Raw genomic sequence first — 19,344 nt, forward strand, 5'->3', positions numbered from 1 at the left:
GATACCGTTCACATTGACCATTTGGGTCCGTTGCCGTGCATCAATTCGAAAAGAAAACACCTTTTAGTTGCTATCGATGCTTTTACCAAGTTCGTGAAATTGTACCCGGTTAATTCTACCAGTACCAAAGAAGTTAATTCCAGTCTTTTGAAATATTTTGAGTATTATAGCCGACCACGACGAATTATTTCGGATCGTGGTACTTGTTTTACATCATTTGAGTTTTCTAGTTTCCTAAGTGAGCGAAATATAGAGCACATTAAAGTTGCTACTGCTGCCCCCCAGGCGAATGGTCAGGTGGAACGCATAAACCGAGTGTTAACCCCGATGTTACATAAATTATCTGAACCGTTGAATCAATCCGATTGGTACAAGTTGGTCAACCGAGTTGAATTTGCAATCAATAATTCCGTTCAGAAGAGTACCGGAAAGACTCCTAGTATTTTGCTTTTTGGTAGCAACCAACGGGGACCTATTGTAGACGAATTATCCGAGTATCTTGAGGAGAAGTTTAGCCTTTCTAACCCGCGTGATGTTACATCCGAAAGGATAAAAGCTAGTGAAAATATTAAACGGTCACAAGAGCAAAATGAGTTTCGATATGCTTTGAAACATAAGGCACCCCCCCGTTATAAGGTTAACGATTTTGTAGCTATCCGAAATGTTGATGTTACTCCAGGATCTTGTAAGAAATTCTCGCCGAAATATCGTGGTCCTTATAAAATCAACCGTGTATTCCCGAATGATAGATATGAAGTCACCGACATAGAAGAGTGCCAGGTCACCCAACTTCCTTACAAGGGCATTCTTGAAGCCGCCAGACTTAAACCTTGGGTGCAAACGTGTATGAAAACCGTTAATTCTTATAGTTGACTATGTAGTTAGTAAATATGTAAAGATCGAGGTCGATCTAGAGTCAGGATTGGCCGAATGTAAGCTGTGTAATTCCAGTGCATAATGTTATTTAGTATATTTAGTGCAATCTAGTATTAATCGATTTAGTTTTAAGAGATATTGTAAATAATAATGAACGGGCACACTACTAATAAGCGACGGCGATCAAGAAGAACAAAAAGCGCAACCAAATTTAAAATTTTTAAATAAAAACCGATAAGTTTATAATTTATTATATTAGATAAATAAATTTTAATAAATATACATTGTTTATAAAAAAGAAATATATTTACCTTTTCTTTTCAAATTCACTATATATTTATCAATGCTTAGAGCCATAACCAACGTCCAATTAACGCTAATCTAGAATGCGTTTTAATTAGAAAATACATAATATATAATTTTTTACATTTTGCTTACCCAGCACCATCGATAGCGACTATAAACTATCGATGGTGGCCGAGAAAGTTAAACATTCGATACGTGGATAGTGCCATCTATAGTTTCCCAGCTCTAGTCTACATCTCGGCGGATGATGCAAGGTGAAAATAAAAGCTTTGTCGGGCGTCTTGAATTGTTAGTTTCTTATTTTTCGCCTTTGTAACCACTTTACGAGCTTTTGCTTTTAGGGTGGCATGTAAAATTGTACGAGTTCCAATATTAAGTAGATCTGCAAGCAAACACTTATAAATATGATAGACCTTAACAGAGTAGGAAAACTTACCGTCGTCAATTAAATCCTTTTTCAATTCGTTTAGCACTTTGAGGCTGTAATTTTCCTTTACTCTATCTCGTGCTAGCTTCAGAAACCTTGTACTTGTCAACGACCATTGAGTTTCCGAATTAACGATATCTGGATATTTCAGTGTACGTCTCTATTTATTTAATATCTGTCCGTATGAACGCTGAAATATCTGAAACTATAAAAGCTTGAAAGTTGGCTTTTGGCATGTATATTCTTAAGCTTCTTGCGCAGCGTAAGTTTATTTTAGCAGAGTGCCAAATACTATGTCTCCTGTACAGATAAAAGTCAAATAAAGCGTTCTGAAGTTGAAATTACACAGACCACAAAATTAAGCCTCGAATTGAAATTTCCACGAACCATTTCTAGTTTTCCAAGATATTTAAGTGCTACTGAGTAAAAGTCCCATACATACTTTTTTTACATCACCTACAGTTTCCGCTTACAATACAAAAGTCTGATGTTTGCTGACAAATTATATTGCCCATTGGACATATCTTAAATACTTTCGCTGAAACACACTCTCAATACATGATGGCATCGCTAAAAAATAGCCCCCATCTTAAACCATGGTCCATGCCTTTGGAATTTGACGTAAGTTAAACTCCCAAAATGTTCACAATTTCTCTGATGAAAATCCGCCTGTAAAAATAAATTATAAATTAAATTAATTTTTATTTAGTATTTATTTGGTAACAGATAGGAGCAGTTGATTAAACCAAAAAACAGTTTTATTGATATAACAAATCCAATAAAATATCTTTATAAAATCGCGTTAAGCCCAAAATAAAGCATATAGTGGAAAGTAGATTCCAAGAACAACAAAAACTATTTCCATTTAAGATTTATTTTTAAGGGGCCAATTTCCATCAGAAAAGTTTTAAAAAATTAAGAAATTTCAGCGTTGACGTCAAATTCCAAATACATGGGTAATGGTTCAAGATGGACAGAGAGAAATATTCATGTAATTTGCACTCATATTGAGAATGTTTGTACTCAAAAATTCAGCATGAACAAACATTCTCACTTTGAGTGCAAAATAATCACTTTCAGTAAAAATTAAAAAAAAAATTGTAGCTAAACTGAGTCCATTTGTGATGATATATGATATATGAGTATTTAACAGTTATTCGAGCTACAGATACTTCTGATCCGATTATTTCTTCGGTGAATTTGGATAGACGAATTCAGCGACAAAAAAGAATGAGTCATCCATTAGAGGTTTTGGACCTATTAGAATGCTCATCCAAAAAGACAACACGGCGCTCGAGGATGAAAGACCCTTTAATGTATTCGATTTAGAGCATCAAGACAACGTTGTGTTGGAAACCGAAGAGGAGGATTTTTTCTAATAGGTGTGTAAGAAAAATGTATTTTGTATTACTATTTATTTATTTACTAACTGTGCTTTATTACAGGGCTGCAAGATGAATGCGCTTTATATTACTTTCCTTCTTAAAACCTTCTTAAGGCGAGCCACGCCCATTATTTGTTAATAAATAAACAAACAGTAATATGTTACTGTTGCTAAATAGTTTGTTACTTGTTGAAGTAGTACTCTTTAAATGTTGAGAAGTTTACATTACTCCCAAAAAAAATGGGCGGTGCCACACCCTCGATTTTTCTATTTCTAATATATATTAGCTAGCTTAACCGGATGCAAGAAACAGAAGCCAAATATCTTGTTCCGTTCTTGAGTTATTAATTTTGGCCAGAGAAAGGGTCAAATTTCACATAGTGCGATGGGGGAGATAAAACCAGGGGTACTTCTTAAGCATAGCCACCAAATTTTGCTGGATGTATCCTGTAGCCCAAAGATAACGCTTGCAACAAAGTTGAGTCTCTGATTATATAGTCTTTCTCAATTCCCATATTGTCGGCAGATATATAAGAATTATTGAAGAACTTTCTGCCAACGTTGCCACCATTTGAAGTTCCACTTCCTATTAGACCCATTTTGGCCCTAAACTCATATTTGATACATTTTTTTCTTAATAAAATCTTTTCCTTAGCCTCTTGTAATCGAATTTGCCATTTTTCCTCGTCCAATCTGTACGATATGTGAATAAAACACTTAAAAAATCGAGTACGCGCATGAAGTGGTGAAAAGTCAAACTCAAATCGGTCCTCAAGAACCTCTTTTTATAAACAAATTTCTAGATAATTAATTTCTGTAGGCTATATATGCATACATAGCATTTTTTGGATGTTATATCACTTAATGCATTACAAACATTACCATCAGCCATGGTAAGTTGCAAAGAATATTCGATTTTAATTGTTCGATTTCGTATTGCAACCATGCTACAATTAAGCGGATCAATTTTGTTTTCGAAGTTCACCTCTTCGTCAGGGCAAAGCTGAGTCGTCTCCTTTTTAAAATGGGAACCGGGTTGGTCTGCCATGTCGGGTAGATGATTGCCGTGGATTCTTCCAGTCTAAGGGGCATATATGATGTAAAAAACATAGTGCTGTCAGTTAGGTCGCTATCCATCATCGTCTGTTTATATTCAGCACGACTCGTGCTACCATCAAATCCCCATTTTCAGAAAAAAGTCAGATGATCAACATTGATATCGTTGATATGAGAATTTTTTATTATTTCGACATTCACTTTGCGATCCTTTCTATGGCAACTATTTGATATAGTAATCCGACTTTAATCAAATTTAATTCGTAATTATGAAATATTAAAAAAATCTATATACCGGAGAAGAGAATATGATCAAAATTAACAAAGCCATAATTATCCGACTCTCCTGAGGTTATCTAATCCTAGTCTTCAAATGTAGAATGCAAACCTTCTTCCAAAGAGTCTGGTTTTTCTGCACGGTCAAAGCTTATTTCGCTGGGTCTCCCCTACATTACCCCTTTAAAAACACAACTGGAATTACCTTTACAGCAAAATTAAGTATCATTATTTCTCTATGTAAGTACATCGAATTGATGCAGATGACGGGCAACAAGATCCGGACCTCGGAGCTGGTGGAGGATCATCGGAAGAAGCGGCGACGGGCGGATCGCTGCGATGACGACCGTAATCCTTTCATTTAACGGCGTACCCTGCCAACGCGGTTCAAGTTTATGACGCGGTGGCGTCTTTGATTAAACACGGCTAGGACCATAAACCCTCGTATGGTTAGGAACAGGACTATGATGCTCCAGTGACTCCACGCAAAGCTTCCCATCCATTGGAGCGGTAAGCCTTCGACTATCATTTCCGTTGCAATATGCGTGTGTGATTCAATAAACTTTGAAGTTCAACTTCTGAATGAGATTCGCTGACAATTATGTTATTCATATTTCATATTTATGTACCGTCCAATTTGAGAGCTGTTTTTAAACAGTTGTACATATTAGATGATCATGTTTATATAATAAATTTGTACTGTTTTGTCAAATGCTTTATCGTGTTAGAGTGAAGTCATTCAAAACCGAAGTATTTGTGTATTCATTCAGTTTTACAAAAATTAAAAAAAAACAAGGAAGAACGGTATAGTCGAGTACCTCGACTATCAGATACCCGTTACTCAGCTAAATAGAGATATGCAAGTAGCAAAGCGAGATTAAAATACGCCACCTACCGGCGGTATACAGATTTAAGCGTTATGGGCGTTAGAGTGGGCGTGGCATTCCGAAAGCCCCAATTCCGTTTGATTCCGTTCACATTGACCATTTGGGTCCGTTGCCGTGCATCAATTCGAAAAGAAAACACCTATTAGTTGCTATCGATGCTTTTACCAAGTTCGTGAAATTGTACCCGGTTAATTCTACCAGTACCAAAGAAGTTAATTCCAGTCTTTTGAAATATTTTGAGTATTATAGCCGACCACGACGAATTATTTCGGATCGTGGTACTTGTTTTGCATCATTTGAGTTTTCTAGTTTCCTAAGTGAGCGAAATATAGAGCACATTCAAGTGGAACGCATAAACCGAGTGTTAACCCCGATGTTAGGTAAATTATCTGAACCGTTAAATCAATCCGATTGGTACAAGTTGGTCAACCGAGTTGAATTTGCAATCAATAATTCCGTTCAGAAGAGTACCGGAAAGACTCCTAGTATTTTGCTTTTTGGTAGCAACCAACGGGAACCTATTGTAGACGAATTATCCGAGTATCTTGAGGAGAAGTTTAGCCTTTCTAACCCGCGTGATGTTACATCCGAAAGGATAAAAGCTAGTGAAAATATTAAACGGTCACAAGAGCAAAATGAGTTTCGATATGCTTTGAAACATAAGGCACCCCCCCGTTATAAGGTTAACGATTTTGTAGCTATCCGAAATGTTGATGTTACTCCAGGATCTTGTAAGAAATTCTCGCCGAAATATCGTGGTCCTTATAAAATCAACCGTGTATTCCCGAATGATAGATATGAAGTCACCGACATAGAAGAGTGCCAGGTCACCCAACTTCCTTACAAGGGCATTCTTGAAGCCGCCAGACTTAAACCTTGGGTGCAAACGTGTATGAAAACCGTTAATTCTTATAGTTGACTATGTAGTTAGTAAATATGTAAAGATCGAGGTCGATCTAGAGTCAGGATTGGCCGAATGTAAGCTGTGTAATTCCAGTGCATAATGTTATTTAGTATATTTAGTGCAATCTAGTATTAATCGATTTAGTTTTAAGAGATATTGTAAATAATAATGAACGGGCACACTACTAATAAGCGACGGCGATCAAGAAGAACAAAAAGCGCAACCAAATTTAAAATTTTTAAATAAAAACCGATAAGTTTATAATTTATTATATTAGATAAATAAATTTTAATAAATATACATTGTTTATAAAAAAGAAATATATTTACCTTTTCTTTTCAAATTCACTATATATTTATCAATGCTTAGAGCCATAACCAACGTCCAATTAACGCTAATCTAGAATGCGTTTTAATTAGAAAATACATAATATATAATTTTTTACATTTTGCTTACCCAGCACCATCGATAGCGACTATAAACTATCGATGGTGGCCGAGAAAGTTAAACATTCGATACGTGGATAGTGCCATCTATAGTTTCCCAGCTCTAGTCTACATCTCGGCGGATGATGCAAGGTGAAAATAAAAGCTTTGTCGGGCGTCTTGAATTGTTAGTTTCTTATTTTTCGCCTTTGTAACCACTTTACCAGCTTTTGCTTTTAGGGTGGCATGTAAAATTGTACGAGTTCCAATATTAAGTAGATCTGCAAGCAAACACTTATAAATATGATAGACCTTAACAGAGTAGGAAAACTTACCGTCGTCAATTAAATCCTTTTTCAATTCGTTTAGCACTTTGAGGCTGTAATTTTCCTTTACTCTATCTCGTGCTAGCTTCAGAAACCTTGTACTTGTCAACGACCATTGAGTTTCCGAATTAACGATATCTGGATATTTCAGTGTACGTTTATATTTATTTAATATCTGTCCGTATGAACGCTGAAATATCTGAAACTATAAAAGCTTGAAAGTTGGCTTTTGGCATGTATATTCTTAAATTTCTTGCGCAGCGTAAGTTTATTTTAGCAGAGTGCCAAATACTATGTCTCCTGTACAGATAAAAGTCAAATAAAGCGTTCTGAAGTTGAAATTACACAGACCACAAAATTAAGCCTCGAATTGAAATTTCCACGAACCATTTCTAGTTTTCCAAGATATTTAAGTGCTACTGAGTAAAAGTCCCATACATACTTTTTTTACATCACCTACAGTTTCCGCTTAGAATACAAAAGTCTGATGTTTGCTGACAAATTATATTGCCCATTGGACATATCTTAAATACTTTCGCTGAAACACACTCTCAATACATGATGGCATCGCTAAAAAATAGTCCCCATCTTAAACCATGGTCCATGCCTTTGGAATTTGACGTAAGTTAAACTCCCAAAATGTTCACAATTTCTCTGATGAAAATCCGCCTATAAAAATAAATTATAAATTAAATTAATTTTTATTTAGTATTTATTTGGTAACAGATAGGAGCAGTTGATTAAACCAAAAAACAGTTTTATTGATATAACAAATCCAATAAAATATCTTTATAAAATCGCGTTAAGCCCAAAATAAAGCATATAGTGGAAAGTAGATTCCAAGAACAACAAAAACTATTTCCATTTAAGATTTATTTTTAAGGGGCCAATTTCCATCAGAAAAGTTTTAAAAAATTAAGAAATTTCAGCGTTGACGTCAAATTCCAAATACATGGGTAATGGTTCAAGATGGACAGAGAGAAATATTCATGTAATTTGCACTCATATTGAGAATGTTTGTACTCAAAAATTCAGCATGAACAAACATTCTCACTTTGAGTGCAAAATAATCACTTTCAGTAAAAATTAAAAAAAAAATTGTAGCTAAACTGAGTCCATTTGTGATGATATATGATATATGAGTATTTAACAGTTATTCGAGCTACAGATACTTCTGATCCGATTATTTCTTCGGTGAATTTGGATAGACGAATTCAGCGACAAAAAAGAATGAGTCATCCATTAGAGGTTTTGGACCTATTAGAATGCTCATCCAAAAAGACAACACGGCGCTCGAGGATGAAAGACCCTTTAATGTATTCGATTTAGAGCATCAAGACAACGTTGTGTTGGAAACCGAAGAGGAGGATTTTTTCTAATAGGTGTGTAAGAAAAATGTATTTTGTATTACTATTTATTTATTTACTAACTGTGCTTTATTACAGGGCTGCAAGATGAATGCGCTTTATATTACTTTCCTTCTTAAAACCTTCTTAAGGCGAGCCACGCCCATTATTTGTTAATAAATAAACAAACAGTAATATGTTACTGTTGCTAAATAGTTTGTTACTTGTTGAAGTAGTACTCTTTAAATGTTGAGAAGTTTACATTACTCCCAAAAAAAATGGGCGGTGCCACACCCTCGATTTTTCTATTTCTAATATATATTAGCTAGCTTAACCGGATGCAAGAAACAGAAGCCAAATATCTTGTTCCGTTCTTGAGTTATTAATTTTGGCCAGAGAAAGGGTCAAATTTCACATAGTGCGATGGGGGAGATAAAACCAGGGGTACTTCTTAAGCATAGCCACCAAATTTTGCTGGATGTATCCTGTAGCCCAAAGATAACGCTTGCAACAAAGTTGAGTCTCTGATTATATAGTCTTTCTCAATTCCCATATTGTCGGCAGATATATAAGAATTATTGAAGAACTTTCTGCCAACGTTGCCACCATTTGAAGTTCCACTTCCTATTAGACCCATTTTGGCCCTAAACTCATATTTGATACATTTTTTTCTTAATAAAATCTTTTCCTTAGCCTCTTGTAATCGAATTTGCCATTTTTCCTCGTCCAATCTGTACGATATGTGAATAAAACACTTAAAAAATCGAGTACGCGCATGAAGTGGTGAAAAGTCAAACTCAAATCGGTCCTCAAGAACCTCTTTTTATAAACAAATTTCTAGATAATTAATTTCTGTAGGCTATATATGCATACTAGGGTGTCCCTTATATGGCAAAAAAAAATTTTTTTTCGAATTTTGTAATGCATACCCCCTGTATCTTTTATAAATGTAAAACCTTACTCAAATATGAAATTTGATCTTTCTAGCATGATTGCAACCCGTGCCGACCGAGCTTCAAATTTGATCAAAAAATGTTTTTTGTCCTATTATTCCAATCTTCTATAAAATTAATCAAAATGAAATTAATGAAGTGAATAAAATGGAAAATGAATTTATTGTAATATTTATATTTATTTAAACACATAAAATAATAACAATCAGGCAGGGTAACTTCTATTTAGTGTGGTTTTTTTACAGTCCGGATATAAATGTCTATGTTCGTTGACACAGCGCAACAGGTATTGTTTTTGTTCTTCTTCCGCCGTGATAAGTCCTTGAAAATCTTGCATTAATTTGACAGCCCTCTCAGCAGTGTCATTTACAACCTTCAACCGACTTATCCTACTTTTAGCTTTCAGAAAAGCAGCATTATCATCCCAAGAAGATATATCTTCCTGAAGAAAACTGTCGTCAATCTGCAGTCGAGTTAGAAATTGTTTGCTCTTCTCCGATACAAAATCATCCAGCGTTTTATCTGAAACAAAAAACAGGTTAATTAACAAAAAGAATTACAACGTAAAGTATATAAAAAACAGACACAAAAAATAATTTTAGCTTACCAAACAACGTTTGGGACATTTCTTCCTTTGATGGAATATAGCGTTTGCCAACATCTGACCTCTTGTCCCTGTCTAAGTTTTCAATCATTTTCATTTTGGTTTGGTTATCAACCTCATTATCAAACAGTGATAAAATGACTGTCTCTTCACACAAGTACCATAGGTGGTGGCTGAACTTGCTTAAAGCAGCTTTTGAAACTGTTGTGTCAACTTTTTCGTACTCTTTTAATGCCTTCAAGAAGTACAAATCTTGGTTAGGTGCTTTAATCGCCACTGTGCATTCAAGCCAAGGCTTTACATACAATGTGACGATAAATAGGCAAACATCTTGTAGGGCCCTTTTGTCTTTTACAATCATTCTGACTTGAGATTGCAGCAAACATATTTTTAAAGAGTAAATCGCTCTTGCCATCCACCGTGCCTGATGCATAGCTCCAGGGGGCCTGATTTTTATTTTCTTGTTTGTATCTCCTCCCAGAAACACTACGCAAAGTTCAACTAATTCACGATAATCGTCTCTTATGAAAGATTTTTCCAGTTCTGCTTTATAAAACATTATCAAAGATGTAATATTTGTCTCAGCAACATATTCTTTAACGAAATCAAGGCATAGTTCAATTTTATTTGAATCGATGTTTTTCCAATTGTCTCTGAACTTCTTAAAGAGCGGAATATCTGCGCTGTTAGTAATGTGCTTTATCTTGGTTTCGAAGACAGTTTTTAAGACCAACTCATAAACATGATGACGACAAGCGAACAATAACAATTATCTTTCTAAAGTGTGTTCTAAAAGAGCGCAAGCTCCATTGTAACGTCCAGTATTCGAAGATGTGGTGTCGCAGCACATTATTTGTACCTTGTTATTAAGATCCCAGTCACAAAGGGCGGTTGAGACGGCTTTTGATTGATGTTTACCAGAAGAACTCTCCAGTTTTGGTACTGCAAGAAGCTGTTCTTTGTCGTCAAATGAAACTATAATTGGCAAGCGTTCTTCTTTTGAAACTCGCACATTCAGCCCTGGTAATAGTTTTCCATCCCAATGGACTGTGACTACATCAGGAACATTGTTCTGAAAATCAGTTTTTATTGCTTCTGCCCTAGATTTTCTCATCTGAGTACGAATTCGCTGAATCGAGGATTTATTAATTGGGAAATCATCACTGCTCAGACCAAGCGCTTCTACAACCGCATGAAGAATGTAAACGGAGTCTCTAATGCTCAACTGACAACGGTCTAAAGCTGCGACAAGTTTAGGTGTTATCAGTTTCTTTCTACCTCTTTTCGAACTTGTTTTAGAGCCGAGAACCACTGGCAAGCTGATTTCAGAATACAAAATCTGTTCCCCGTCCGAATCTTCGGAATGTTCCAAGTTTTGTGTAGTAGAAGTAGATGCAACAGCCAATAATTCCATTTGTCTTAATTTTCTTTCCTCATCGTCTAATCGTCTCTGTCTAACTCTTTCTTCTTTCTCCGTCAATTTTTTGTCTACACCAGCTAAATATCCTGGTCGACCTGGTTCTCTTTGTTTATTCAAAAATAGTTTGTCTTCCTCTATTTTTATTATTTTCAAGGCATCAGCATGTGCAATATCAAATAAGTTATCAAGGCTTATTTTAAAATTCTTTTCTCGGTCCTTGAAAGTGGCTAGAGTTTTTTTACAATTTTTTTGAAGCTCTCTCCAAGCATGGTATAAATCAATAAGTTTCTTCACGCAATTGGGCAATGCCCTTGTGGGAATTCTCGCTTTTTCCCAAAATATTAAACACTCCCTAGTCACAAGATTTGCACTTTCACTGAGAGTTAGCTTGACTTGCCGAATATTATAAAATAAAACGGAGAGAACCTGGCGATTTGATGGTAACTTTGCACCAGTGATTTGATGACTAGGTAGCCCGATAAGAAAAATATTTTCTTTATCACTACGTAATGTCACTGACATCTTTACTCAACAAACAATAGTGCACCAATAACACCAAAACTTACGAATGAAATAACGAATGAAGCGTAGTCCATAGTCGCAGCGCTGTAACCGCACCAACTTGTACGGACAAGCTTAAATTGCAAGTCGGCACGTGTTCTCTTGCATGCAACGGGCTAGTATTTTTTTCTAGAACATATTGAGTTATTAGGAACGTTTTAAGAAGGTATGCGTAAAAATATATCAAACATGAAAAATAAGGGACACCCTAATGCATACATAGCATTTTTTGGATGTTATATCACTTAATGCATTACAAACATTACCATCAGCCATGGTAAGTTGCAAAGAATATTCGATTTTAATTGTTCGATTTCGTATTGCAACCATGCTACAATTAAGCGGATCAATTTTGTTTTCGAAGTTCACCTCTTCGTCAGGGCAAAGCTGAGTCGTCTCCTTTTTAAAATGGGAACCGGGTTGGTCTGCCATGTCGGGTAGATGATTGCCGTGGATTCTTCCAGTCTAAGGGGCATATATGATGTAAAAAACATAGTGCTGTCAGTTAGGTCGCTATCCATCATCGTCTGTTTATATTCAGCACGACTCGTGCTACCATCAAATCCCCATTTTCAGAAAAAAGTCAGATGATCAACATTGATATCGTTGATATGAGAATTTTTTATTATTTCGACATTCACTTTGCGATCCTTTCTATGGCAACTATTTGATATAGTAATCCGACTTTAATCAAATTTAATTCGTAATTATGAAATATTAAAAAAATCTATATACCGGAGAAGAGAATATGATCAAAATTAACAAAGCCATAATTATCCGACTCTCCTGAGGTTATCTAATCCTAGTCTTCAAATGTAGAATGCAAACCTTCTTCCAAAGAGTCTGGTTTTTCTGCACGGTCAAAGCTTATTTCGCTGGGTCTCCCCTACATTACCCCTTTAAAAACACAACTGGAATTACCTTTACAGCAAAATTAAGTATCATTATTTCTCTATGTAAGTACATCGAATTGATGCAGATGACGGGCAACAAGATCCGGACCTCGGAGCTGGTGGAGGATCATCGGAAGAAGCGGCGACGGGCGGATCGCTGCGATGACGACCGTAATCCTTTCATTTAACGGCGTACCCTGCCAACGCGGTTCAAGTTTATGACGCGGTGGCGTCTTTGATTAAACACGGCTAGGACCATAAACCCTCGTATGGTTAGGAACAGGACTATGATGCTCCAGTGACTCCACGCAAAGCTTCCCATCCATTGGAGCGGTAAGCCTTCGACTATCATTTCCGTTGCAATATGCGTGTGTGATTCAATAAACTTTGAAGTTCAACTTCTGAATGAGATTCGCTGACAATTATGTTATTCATATTTCATATTTCTGTACCGTCCAATTTGAGAGCTGTTTTTAAACAGTTGTACATATTAGATGATCATGTTTATATAATAAATTTGTACTGTTTTGTCAAATGCTTTATCGTGTTAGAGTGAAGTCATTCAAAACCGAAGTATTTGTGTATTCATTCAGTTTTACAAAAATTAAAAAAAAACAAGGAAGAACGGTATAGTCGAGTACCTCGACTATCAGATACCCGTTACTCAGCTAAATAGAGATATGCAAGTAGCAAAGCGAGATTAAAATACGCCACCTACCGGCGGTATACAGATTTAAGCGTTATGGGCGTTAGAGTGGGCGTGGCATTCCGAAAGCCCCAATTCCGTTTGATACCGTTCACATTGACCATTTGGGTCCGTTGCCGTGCATCAATTCGAAAAGAAAACACCTTTTAGTTGCTATCGATGCTTTTACCAAGTTCGTGAAATTGTACCCGGTTAATTCTACCAGTACCAAAGAAGTTAATTCCAGTCTTTTGAAATATTTTGAGTATTATAGCCGACCACGACGAATTATTTCGGATCGTGGTACTTGTTTTGCATCATTTGAGTTTTCTAGTTTCCTAAGTGAGCGAAATATAGAGCACATTCAAGTGGAACGCATAAACCGAGTGTTAACCCCGATGTTAGGTAAATTATCTGAACCGTTAAATCAATCCGATTGGTACAAGTTGGTCAACCGAGTTGAATTTGCAATCAATAATTCCGTTCAGAAGAGTACCGGAAAGACTCCTAGTATTTTGCTTTTTGGTAGCAACCAACGGGAACCTATTGTAGACGAATTATCCGAGTATCTTGAGGAGAAGTTTAGCCTTTCTAACCCGCGTGATGTTACATCCGAAAGGATAAAAGCTAGTGAAAATATTAAACGGTCACAAGAGCAAAATGAGTTTCGATATGCTTTGAAACATAAGGCACCCCCCCGTTATAAGGTTAACGATTTTGTAGCTATCCGAAATGTTGATGTTACTCCAGGATCTTGTAAGAAATTCTCGCCGAAATATCGTGGTCCTTATAAAATCAACCGTGTATTCCCGAATGATAGATATGAAGTCACCGACATAGAAGAATGCCAGCTCACCCAACTTCCTTACAAGGGCATTCTTGAAGCCGCCAGACTTAAACCTTGGGTGCCAACGTGTATGATAACCGTTAATTCTTATAGTTGACTATGTAGTTAGTAAATATGTAAAGATCGAGGTCGATCTAGAGTCAGGATTGGCCGAATGTAAGCTGTGTAATTCCAGTGCATAATGTTATTTAGTATATTTAGTGCAATCTAGTATTAATCGATTTAGTTTTAAGAGATATTGTAAATAATAATGAACGGGCACACTACTAATAAGCGACGGCGTCAAGAAGAACAAAAAGCGCAACCAAATTTAAAATTTTTAAATAAAAACCGATAAGTTTATAATTTATTATATTAGATAAATAAATTTTAATAAATATACATTGTTTATAAAAAAGAAATATATTTACCTTTTCTTTTCAAATTCACTATATATTTATCAATGCTTAGAGCCATAACCAACGTCCAATTAACGCTAATCTAGAATGCGTTTTAATTAGAAAATACATAATATATAATTTTTTACATTTTGCTTACCCAGCACCATCGATAGCGACTATAAACTATCGATGGTGGCCGAGAAAGTTAAACATTCGATACGTGGATAGTGCCATCTATAGTTTCCCAGCTCTAGTCTACATCTCGGCGGATGATGCAAGGTGAAAATAAAAGCTTTGTCGGGCGTCTTGAATTGTTAGTTTCTTATTTTTCGCCTTTGTAACCACTTTACGAGCTTTTGCTTTTAGGGTGGCATGTAAAATTGTACGAGTTCCAATATTAAGTAGATCTGCAAGCAAACACTTATAAATATGATAGACCTTAACAGAGTAGGAAAACTTACCGTCGTCAATTAAATCCTTTTTCAATTCGTTTAGCACTTTGAGGCTGTAATTTTCCTTTACTCTATCTCGTGCTAGCTTCAGAAACCTTGTACTTGTCAACGACCATTGAGTTTCCGAATTAACGATATCTGGATATTTCAGTGTACGTCTCTATTTATTTAATATCTGTCCGTATGAACGCTGAAATATCTGAAACTATAAAAGCTTGAAAGTTGGCTTTTGGCATGTATATTCTTAAGCTTCTTGCGCAGCGTAAGTTTATTTTAGCAGAGTGCCAAATACTATGTCTCCTGTACAGATAAAAGTCAAATAAAGCGTTCTGAAGTTGAAATTACACAGACCACAAAATTGAGCCTTGAATTGAAATTTCCACGAACCATTTCTAGTTTTCCAAGATATTTAAGTGCTACTGAATAAAAGTCCCATACATACTTTTTTTACATCACCTACAGTTTCCGCTTAGAATACAAAAGTCTGATGTTTGCTGACAAATTATATTGCCCATTGGACATATCTTAAATACTTTCGCTGAAACACACTCTCAATACATGATGTCATCGCTAAAAAATAGTCCCCATCTTGAACCATGGTCCATGCCTTTGGAATTTGACGTAAGTTAAACTCCCAAAATGTTCACAATTTCTCTGATGAAAATCCGCCTGTAAAAATAAATTATAAATTAAATTAATTTTTATTTAGTATTTATTTGGTAACAGATAGGAGCAGTTGATTAAACCAAAAAACAGTTTTATTGATATAACAAATCCAATAAAATATCTTTATAAAATCGCGTTAAGCCCAAATTAAAGCATATAGTGGAAAGTAGATTCCAAGAACAACAAAAACTATTTCCATTTAAGATTTATTTTTAAGGGGCCAATTTCCATCAGAAAAGTTTTAAAAAATTAAGAAATTTCAGCGTTGACGTTAAATTCCAAATACATGGGTAATGGTTCAAGATGGACAGAGAGAAATATTCATGTAATTTGCACTCATATTGAGAATGTTTGTACTCAAAAATTCAGCATGAACAAACATTCTCACTTTGAGTGCAAAATAATCACTTTCAGTAAAAATTAAAAAAAAATTGTAGCCAAACTGAGTCCATTTGTGATGATATATGATATATGAGTATTTAACAGTTATTCGAGCTACAGATACTTCTGATCCGATTATTTCTTCGGTGAATTTGGATAGACGAATTCAGCGACAAAAAAGAATGAGTCATCCATTAGAGGTTTTGGACCTATTAGAATGCTCATCCAAAAAGACAACACGGCGCTCGAGGATGAAAGACCCTTTAATGTATTCGATTTAGAACATCAAGACAACGTTGAGTTGGAAAACGAAGAGCAGGATTTTTTCTAATAGGTGTGTAAGAAAAATGTATTTTTTATTACTATTTATTTATTTACTAACTGTGCTTTATTACAGGGCTGCAAGATGAATGCGCTTTATATTACTTTCCTTCTTAAAACCTTCTTAAGGCGAGCCACGCCCATTATTTGTTAATAAATAAACAAACAGTAATATGTTACTGTTGCTAAATAGTTTGTTACTTGTTGAAGTAGTACTCTTTAAATGTTGAGAAGTTTACATTACTCCCAAAAAAAATGGGCGGTGCCACACCCTCGATTTTTCTATTTCTAATATATATTAGCTAGCTTAACCGAATGCAAGAAACAGAAGCCAAATATCTTGTTCCGTTCTTGAGTTATTAATTTTGGCCAGAGAAAGGGTCAAATTTCACATAGTGCGATGGGGGAGATAAAAGCAGGGGTACTTCTCAAGCATAGCCACCAAATTTTGCTGGATGTGTCCTGTAGCCCGAAGATAACGCTTGCAACAAAGTTGAGTCTCTGATTATATAGTCTTTCTCAATTCCCATATTGTCGGCAGATATATAAGAATTATTGAAGAACTTTCTGCCAACGTTGCCACCATTTGAAGTTCCACTTCCTATTAGACCCATTTTGGCCCTAAACTCATATTTGATACATTTTTTTCTTAATAAAATCTTTTCCTTAGCCTCTTGTAATCGAGTTTGCCATTTTTCCTCGTCCAATCTGTACGATATGTGAATAAAACACTTAAAAAATCGAGTACGCGCATGAAGTGGTGAAAAGTCAAACTCAAATCGGTCCTCAAGAACCTCTTTTTATAAACAAATTTCTAGATAATTAATTTCTGTAGGCTATATATGCATATATAGCATTTTTTGGATGTTATATCACTTAATGCATTACAAACATTACCATCAGCCATGGTAAGTTGCAAAGAATATTCGATTTTAATTGTTCGATTTCGTATTGCAACCATGCTACAATTAAGCGGATCAATTTTGTTTTCGAAGTTCACCTCTTCGTCAGGGCAAAGCTGAGTCGTCTCCTTTTTAAAATGGGAACCGGGTTGGTCTGCCATGTCGGGTAGATGATTGCCGTGGATTCTTCCAGTCTAAGGGGCATATATGATGTTAAAAACATAGTGCTGTCAGTTAGGTCGCTATCCATCATCGTCTGTTTATATTCAGCACGACTCGTGCTACCATCAAATCCCCATTTTCAGAAAAAAATCAGATGATCAACATTGATATCGTTGATATACTCATCTTGAAGTTGCAATATGCGTGTGTGATTCAATAAACTTTGAAGTTCAACTTCTGAATGAGATTCGCTGACAATTATGTTATTCATATTTCATATTTATGTACCGTCCAATTTGAGAGCTGTTTTTAAACAGTTGTACATATTAGATGATCATGTTTATATAATAAATTTGTACTGTTTTGTCAAATGCTTAATCGTGTTAGAGAGAAGTCATTCAAAACCGAAGTATTTGTGTATTCATTCAGTTTTACAAAAATTAAAAAAAAAACAAGGAAGAACGGTATAGTCGAGTACCTCGACTATCAGATACCCGTTACTCAGCTAAATAGAGATATGCAAGTAGCAAAGCGAGATTAAAATGCGCCACCTACCGGCGGTATACAGATTTAAGCGTTATGGGCGTTAGAGTGGGCGTGGCAAATTCGCGTAGCAAACTTGCGCTGCGTATAAGGCTACGGAATCTAAATCTGAAATCCCTATTCTCTGTCTTTGATAGTTTCCGAGATATCCACGTTCATATTTACGATTTTTTGAAGTTTGTGGGCGGTTTATGGGCGTTAGGGTGGGCTGGGCAATCTTTTTTTTGGGTCAATCGATAGGTATTGATGAGAACATTACATTTCAGATAAAATTTTTATTCTAGCATCAAAACTGTAGGAGCCACAGTGTTGGGCGGCTTGTGTACTGAAACAAACTTGCTCTGCGTAAGAAGCTCAGGAATCTGCACGCCAAATCTCAATAGCCTAGCTCCCATAGTTTCCGAGATCTCAGCGTTCATCCGGACAGACAGACGGACAGACGGACATGGCTAGATCGACTCGGCTAGTGATCCTGATCAAGAATATATATACTTTATGGGGTCGGAAACGCTTCCTCCTGCCTGTTACATACTTTCCGACGAATCTAGTATACCCTTTTACTCTACGAGTAACGGGTATATAAATGTAGGCGTTTGTGGGCGTTAGAGCTGGCATGGCAACCTGCTGAAATAAACTTGCGCTGCTTTTATAGTTTCCGTTATCTCAGCGTTCATACGGTCAGTCGGACTTGGCTATATCGACTCGGCTAGTGATCCTGATCAAGAGCATATATACTTTATAAGGTCGGAAAGGCTTCTTTCTACCATACTTTCCGAATAATCTAGTATACCCTTTACTCGACGAGTAACGGAATTTGGAACCATATAGTCCTTGAGATTCCTTAGCTTTTGATATATCATTCAAAATCACCCCTTATCGGGGTTCAACAAGTGACTATAGTTCTGATATCAACTTATGTGACGAAAAATGATTTGAAATTCAGAGTGGCTAGATGATTTAATGATTGTATACATATAAACCAAATTATATGGGGGCGTCTTCTGTGATGGTTTTTACAAAAGCCAAAATGATTTTAGTGAACATTTTTTCAAGCTCCGAAAATAGTCTGGTTATGGTAAGTCGAATCTCGACTTGAACACGGGTGCCACGGAAATCTCTTCGGGCGGTATTCGGGAAAAACGAAAACCAAAAAGTTAAAAAATTCAATGTAGAGTGCCATGACTTTCCATTTATTCGAACTTGGGGGTACCATATCTAAAAAGTTTCATTTTTGTACTGGTTTCCCGCAGTTCATATCAATTTTTCTTTAGTCGTTTTACTCCAACATAAAAACCGAAAATTTACGCAGTGATAATTTTTACAAAAACCAAAATGATTTTAGTGAACATTTTTTCAAGCTC

The 19,344-nt window shown here is 35.8% G+C and overlaps 2 long non-coding RNA genes across 2 annotated transcripts; both read right to left on the minus strand.

Moving 5' to 3' along the window:
- Positions 1-504: 504 nt before the first annotated feature.
- LOC139353258 (uncharacterized) lies at positions 505-2,401 on the minus strand. The gene is made up of 3 exons (XR_011604441.1): positions 1,619-2,401; positions 1,315-1,564; positions 505-1,257 (listed from the first exon to the last, which is right to left on the minus strand). It is a non-coding gene; the product is annotated as an uncharacterized lncRNA (long non-coding RNA).
- A 4,731-nt stretch (positions 2,402-7,132) lies between these two features.
- LOC118877751 (uncharacterized) lies at positions 7,133-15,506 on the minus strand. Its single transcript, XR_011604337.1, has 4 exons — positions 15,018-15,506; positions 14,714-14,963; positions 14,587-14,656; positions 7,133-7,536 (listed from the first exon to the last, which is right to left on the minus strand). It is a non-coding gene; the product is annotated as an uncharacterized lncRNA (long non-coding RNA).
- Between the last annotated feature and the right edge of the window lie 3,838 nt (positions 15,507-19,344).

This window comes from Drosophila suzukii, chromosome 3 (assembly GCF_043229965.1).
Source record: "Drosophila suzukii chromosome 3, CBGP_Dsuzu_IsoJpt1.0, whole genome shotgun sequence".
Lineage (NCBI taxonomy): Eukaryota > Metazoa > Arthropoda > Insecta > Diptera > Drosophilidae > Drosophila > Drosophila suzukii.